We start from the raw sequence: 7,430 nt of genomic DNA, 5'->3' as shown, positions 1-7,430 counted from the left end.
AGGCCTGCGCGTCTGGAGCCTGTGCTCCGCAACGGGAGAGGCCACGGCAGTGAGAGGCCCGCGTACCGCCAAAAAAAACAAAAACAAATAAAGCTATGCCCAGTGTGCTATCTTATTCACCATTGCCCTGTACCTGTGAGAAGTGGTCCTTTCTCATCAGGCAAGAAGCAGACAGGCACTCAGAAAAGAGAAGGGAGTTGCCCAAGGTAGTAGTCAGGATTTAAAACTTCATACTCTCAAGTGCAAGGTCTCAGCCATACTCACACAACTTTGAGCCCTTTCAGACCTCAAAGGACTGAAATATGGAGTAGGCTCAGTATAATTTCCCTTTGCCTGAGTTCTCTTATCTAAAAAGGTGGGGGTGATGTTAGTTTGGCAGATTAAAAAGTATTGAGTACTCAGTATACTCCTAGATTATAATGAGTGGGTTTTTCCAAAATGCTGTGAGATCCTAGCTGGTAGCATTAATGCAGGTATTATTTTCTCTTGATGCAGATGACTTGGCTCTCCACCACCACAAAAATGGAAGCTATAATTATATATACTTAAAAAATCCTGCCAAATAATTAGATGCCATGACTTAACTTCTTAAGGAATGAATTCTAGGAAGCTCTTATTAGCATTCAAGCCGTGAAGTAAAGCATATATGATTATAAACAGTACAGAACTAAATCAGAATATCGTTTCCTTTAGAAGAAATCTAGAATTTTTTTTTTACTCTGTAGAACCCAAAATAACCAACGGATCTGAAAATTCAGTTTGATTTATCTGGTCTTGGCTAATTAGACCTGACTGTCTCAATTCTAGAGCTGAGGAATACCTGGAACAAAAAGTTAAAAGTGGGACTTCCCTGGTGGCGTGGGTGGTTGGGAGTTCACCTGCTGATGCGGGGGACAGGCCTGTGTGCCGCAGCTGCTGAGCCTGTGCTCTGGGGCCCGGGGGCCACAACTGCTGAAGCTTGTGTGCCTGGAGCCTGTGCTCCACAGCAGGAGAGGCCACCGCAGTGAGAGGCCCACGCACCATGGCAGAGAGTGGCCCCTGCTCGCCGCAACTGGAGAGGGCCTGCGCGCAGCAGTGAACACCCAATGCAGCCAAAAAGATAGATAAATTTAAAAAAAAAAAAAGTTAAAAGCAAGCCAAAAAGAATTGTTCTTTTTTGGACTTCCCTGGTGGCGCAGTGGTTAAGAATCCACCTGCCAATGCAGGAGACACGGGTTTGAGCCCTGGTCCGGGAAGATCCCCATGCCGCGGAGCAACTAAGCCCGTGTGCCACAACTACTGAGCCTGCTCTCTAGAGCCCATGAGCCACAACTACTGAGCCTGCATGCCACAACTACTGAAGCCTGCGCCCCTAGAGCCTGTGCTCTGCAATAAGACAAGCCACTGCAATGAGAAGCCCGTGCACTGCAAGGAAAAGTAGCCCTGGCTCACCACAACTAGAGAAAGACTGCGTACAGCAACGAAGACCCAATGCAGCCAAAAATAAATAAATAAATAAATTTATTTATTTAAAAAAAAAAAAGAATTGTCCTTTTTTTTTTCTTGGCAAAAACCAGAGAATGAATAAAGGAAATATGCTTCGAAAAAGAATCTTTGCTCAGGTGGCAAATTCAGTATACAGTGAGTCTGAGGGTTGCCTATGATGTTTAAACATAGGTATAAATAAAAATCATCTGATGATGGGGGCGGGGTATGAGGAAGATAATCTTGCGCAAATAGCTTTATAAAGGGCACTCTTAGCCAAGGTATAAAAATTGACATTAAACGTGGAGAAGGAATGAGATGTATTTTATTTGTCAGCAATTCTCTTTGCCTTATGTTAGGTATATTTTGTTGTTTCTTCTAGTTTCCTGACTTCTAAACTTACTGAGACAGAAAGTAGGGCTGTGTAGGTAAGAAATGGCATCTGGAGTCAGATGGACCAGCTTTGAATTCCAGTTCTGCAACTGCCTAGATGTGTGAGGTTTGGCAAGTTACCTAACTTTTCTGAGTTTTCTCATCTATAAAGTGAGGATCATTATAATAGCCAATAAAAGGGCTCTTCTGAGAATTAAATGAAATTATAAATGTAACACACCAAAGAGTATATCATAAATGTCCAGTAAGTATTATTATTTCTAAGTGGTCTCTGATTCTAAATATGCTTTAATGCCAGTTGGAGCCCCTCAGTGTCTGCCATGAAATACATAGTGGTCTTTGGAAACAAAACGTAACTATCAGAAACATTATATAGGGAATTCCCTGGCTGTCCAATGGTTAGGACTCTGTGCTTCCACGGCAGGGGGTCCAGGTTCGATCCCTGGTTGGGGAACTAAGATTTCCACCCCCAGCAAAAAAAACATCATATAGACATAAAGCCATTGGATCAAGCGGGGAAGGGGGAGGATATTCAAGGAAAGAGAGTAGAGATGGAACAAAAAGAACACCCTCTCTCTTCCTTTGCCATCAAGCAAACATTCAGAAGGTTTGCTGTACAGAGAGTAAGTCACTTAGCAATAAATCCAAAAATTAATTCAGTTGGTCAGTCTTACACTGTCTCCTCTCTGAAAAAGGTGCCATATCTGATAACACACTCTTTGCGGCAAGGCCATATATGCCCCAGAAACCCAAAAACAGACCTGAGCAGTCAACATCTTAGTGGCTCTGCCCATGAGAACCCTGCCGTGCTCTGATCAACTGGGCCTGCCCAACTCCCAGAAGATTTTTGCACTCACGATACGCGATGATGCTTGCAACTCATTGGTATCTATCCCTGTTCCTTTCCTTTGTGGTTTTCAGAAAAAATAAATGTATACTTCCCTTTCACCTGAAATAAGAATTTTATAGATGTGATCAAAATTTTGTGACCAGGAGCTTTGCCACAGATATAAATCAGCCCTTTCCTTTAGCTCGGCAGTTTGGCTAAAGAAAATATGACCATGTCCCCTAGTAATGTCCATGACATTGTCAGTTACAGAGGGCATATTCTTTTCTGTTAAAGGAAAAAGAAATCTGAAATGGAAAGCAAAGTTCATCACTCGGGAAGGCTGGGTAAACCTTAAGAATACTGTCACCAACTTTGCAGCTGTTAAAAATCTTATCATAGGGCTTCCGTGGTGGTGCAGTGGTTGAGAGTCCGCCTGCCAATGCAGGGGACACGGGTTTGTGCCCCGGTCCGGGAAGATCCCCCATGCCGCGGAGCGGCTAGGCCTGTGAGCCATGGCCGCTGAGCCTGCGCGTCCGGAGCCTGTGCTCCGCAACGGGAGAGGCCACGACAGTGAGGGCCCGCGTACCACAAAAAAAAAAAAAAAAAAAAAAAAAAAAAAATCTTATCATAGAAATATGTTTATGACATAGAACATTATTTGCAATATATATATATATTATATAACATATATATATATATATATATATATATATGTGTGTGTGTGTGTGTGTGTGTGTGTTTTGTTCGTTTTTTTTTGCGGTATGCGGCCCTCTCACCACTGTGGCCTCTCCCGTTGCGGAGCACAGGCTCTGGACATGCAGGCTCAGCGGCCATGGCTCACAGGACCAGCCGCTCCACGGCATGTGGGATCTTCCCGGACCGGGGCACGATCCCGTGTCCCCTGCATCGGCAGGCGGACTCTCAACCACTGCACCACCAGGGAAGCCCTATTTGCAATATATTTTAAGTGAAAAAAATACCTTTATAAAACAGCATGTATGAAGTAGTACTAAAAACTGAGAGCAGGTGTTTATAGAAATTAGGTACTGGAATCACTCAGTTATGTACCACAGTTAAAGAGATAAGGTCAAAAGTTCCCAAACTTTAACCACAGTTTTAATTCGATTTAAATGCTGGCATCATCTAAGAGTGGTTTTACAACTTCAGAAAGTTGGCTCTTTTACCCCATCCAAACTCTACTGGGTCAGATTATTCCAATTTAGATATGACTTTAACATAATAAACTTGTACCATGTGGCAGCAAGCTCATGCCTACATCACCTAACTGTACAATCTCCAAATGAGGCCTCTTAGTGAATATAAATATTCCATTAATCCCAGTGTAATTCAAACTATGAATGTACAGTGGTTAGGCTGGAGATACTCCTAGTTTATGGGGCAGATGACACAGGAAAGTTGGGAGCCAATAGTAGTGGCTGGGGTATGGAGCGGTGATGGGGAGCACAGAAAGAAACTTTCCCTTCAGTTTTAAAGATATTATGTATATCGAGATATAAATTTATTGCAGCAGAATCTTATTATAACATGGGGTTTAAAAAAATCATTTGCACTGGGGTTGGCAAACTTGTGTAAAGGGACAGAGAGTGAATATTTTAGATTTGCCATATGATCTCTGTTGTATCTACTCAGCTCAGTCATTGTAGCCAAAAAGCAGCCACAGTAAAATGTAAATAAAGGAGTACAACTGTGTTTCAATAAAACATTATTTATAGACAAGGAAAAAAAATCATTTGCATTGTAAGGGGAGTCCTACGTTCCAACAATGAAAACACCTGGACAAACAAAACACCTGGAATTTTCTGTTCTTCTTGTCTTCCTGGGCTTGTGCTAGGCTCAGCACAGTGCCACCAATGGGAAGTTCTCTGTGGAACTATATAGGAAGTTTTAAACATGTATGAGCTAACATCTATATTAAGTAGTTGGGCAAAAATTCCTTCGGTGATCTTGTATTAACTGAAATTTGGAATGTTACCATTTATGAGATAAAGTAATTGTAAAAATTACCACGGGCCTTAAAAAACAGCATGTATGATGCTGCGGAGCGGCTGGGCCCGTGAGCCATGGCCGCTGAGCCTGCGCGTGCAGAGCCTGTGCTCTGCAACGCGAGAGGCCACAACAGTGAGAGGCCCGCATACTGCAAAAAAAAAAAAAAAAACAGCATGTATGATATAACCCTAATTTTATTAAATATATATTATAAAATATATGTTTATAAGAGACTTTAGAAAGATACACAGTGAGGTGTTGACAGCAGTTGCTTCTGGTGAGTGGGATTGTTTTTTATTTTCTTTTTACTTCTGTAACAAAACATATTGCTTTTATAATTGACTGCTTTTATTATTGGGAAAAAAAAATCTTCAGAATACCTAAGTAAATATGACACGGCATATTTTAGGGGAGTCACAGGCCCAAAGAACATGTAGCCAACAGTTCTAGTAAATATTCCACTATGCCCTGGAATATTACTCAAGGGCCCTCACTTTCTTGAGAAAAGAAGTCTCACCTCTCCTGTGGTCTTCTCAAACGGTCTCCTCACAAAGCATTTCAATATGGCCTTTTCTCCTGCCTTACCTCTCACTAAAAGCTCTTCCACTCAGCTCAGTGGGCCCCTAAATCTCCCAGACCAAAGCTATCCTCATCCGTTCCATTCCTACTTTCACCTCTTTGCTCAGCCTGTCCCTGCTTCCCAGATAGCCCCTTGTATCTACATGAACCCTACTTGTCATTCAAGCCCCACACCCTCTGAACAGTCTTCCCTGATGACACTAGTTCTCTCCTGATTGGGAGCGCCTAGCTCCAGAATCTAGTGGAACCTCAGAGAGACCTGGCACTTGTCAGAGCAGAGAGCTATGAATGGAGGACTTATTGGTGAACCCATGGGAGGTGTTCCCTAAAGACTCCCAGAAACACTGCTGAGGAGGGGGACATTTTGCCGGAGGCAGGAGTGAAAAATCTGTTCATATTTTGTTCTTTATTTTCCAGATTAATCAGTTCACCACCGCTCTAACTTGATGCTAGGAAAGATTTAAAAATCAGATCCCCCAAAGAAGGTGAATTTGCAAGCACAGAGGCATTTAAACAGTGCTTTGAAGTTCATTTGTAAAAATAGAAAGATAGGACCATACTGCACTCCTGTCAGATGGAAAGAAACAAACTTTCCCCTCATCAGAGTGTTTGTTCCCTAAGCCATTAGAGGGAACACCAGACAGGGAGACCCCTTGATTACCAGGTACTTATGTGCTCCTCTTTAAGTTCTCATTGTGGTGGATGATAGTGGAATTGGGTCCACAAACAGAAGAAGGGACAGTGTGTGCAGAAAAGAGAGAACCGGTGGATAATTTAGTGCCTACATGTTGATGGTTGTTTCTTAGAGGAAAGATGCTAATCACTGTCTCTGTCTTTGGAGGAACAAGCAAGAGGAAATGAGCCTCTGTCAAGTAGTAACAATTATAAGGCCAGCATTAATTACTTACTATGTGTCAGGTACTCTTCTAAATGCTTTACATTTTTATATAATTTATTCCTCACCACTCATGAGGTAGGTACCATTATTATCCTCCTTTTACAGATGATGAAACTGAGGCACAAAGGGATTAAGTAACTTGTAAAATAACTAGTATACAGAGTACCTGAACTCTTAACTACTGGAGAGCCTTTAGCATCAGATCACAAGCGATTTTCATAAAAGGAATATCTTGACCACTTGACCATCTGACACTTTCAATGCCTAGCAATCTCCAAGAATAGAACAATAACTGGTGTCCTTAAAGGCTGCAGCTTAGTGAGTAGCCTGTGGTCCATCCCACCCCATCAATCCTACTCCCTAAATACACCTATCCCATCCCCTACTCCACTGTCTTCTCCTCCTACCATGCCTTTCTGCTCTCTTTCCTCCTGATGTCCCCTCTTTTTCTTCTCTTTTTTTCTCTCCTACTCCTCCATTTCTACCCTATTGGGATAACCCATAGGCACAGTTTGGCTCCCCTTATGGCACTCAGAACCAAAAAGGCTGCTGGTCCCTAAGCCACACCTTTCTAAGCCACCTTCTTTGGGAATGAGATCCTTCCCATCCATAGGCTGAGTACAGGCAGCCTAAAAAGCAATGAGAAGAAAAAAAAGACCAAATAATTCTGCAAACGAATTACCCAGCTTGCCCCCATGTCAGGGAATATCAGTTGCCCTGATTGGTTTGTCTTGCCTTTAAGTCAAGAAAATAGCACAATGTGGACAGCACTCTCTTCCTCTCAGGAGCCAGCTGTAGTGTAAGGAAAAGAAAGCTGGGCTCATTTCCTCTTCTTCCACCAACAATCTGTATGACTTTGAGCACATCATTTCCCATCAGTTTCCCCTCCAACAATGTAGAGATTAGACTATATTGGGGAGCTCTCAAATTAGGAACCATGGGTGAATTCAAGGGGATATATCAATTCCTAAAGGATAATGTACAGGATTTTTCTTTTTTATTGAAAATTTTATTGAGATAATTTTAGATTCATATGCAGTTGTAAGAAATAACAGAGATCCCAATTTCCCAGTGGTAACATGTTGCACTATAGCAGTACACAACTGGGATACTGATATTGGTAAAGTCCACCTATTTTATTCAGATTTCCCCAGTTTTACACGCACTCATTTGTGTATTTGTTGGTGTGTGTGTGTGTGTGTGTGTGTGTATTTACTGCTATACAATTGGGAATTTTCTTTTGCATGTGTTTTCTGGAGA

Source organism: Phocoena sinus, chromosome 3 (assembly GCF_008692025.1).
Source record: "Phocoena sinus isolate mPhoSin1 chromosome 3, mPhoSin1.pri, whole genome shotgun sequence".
NCBI lineage: Eukaryota > Metazoa > Chordata > Mammalia > Artiodactyla > Phocoenidae > Phocoena > Phocoena sinus.
The sequence above is the reverse complement of the archived record's forward strand: the minus strand, read 5'-3'. Positions refer to the sequence as shown.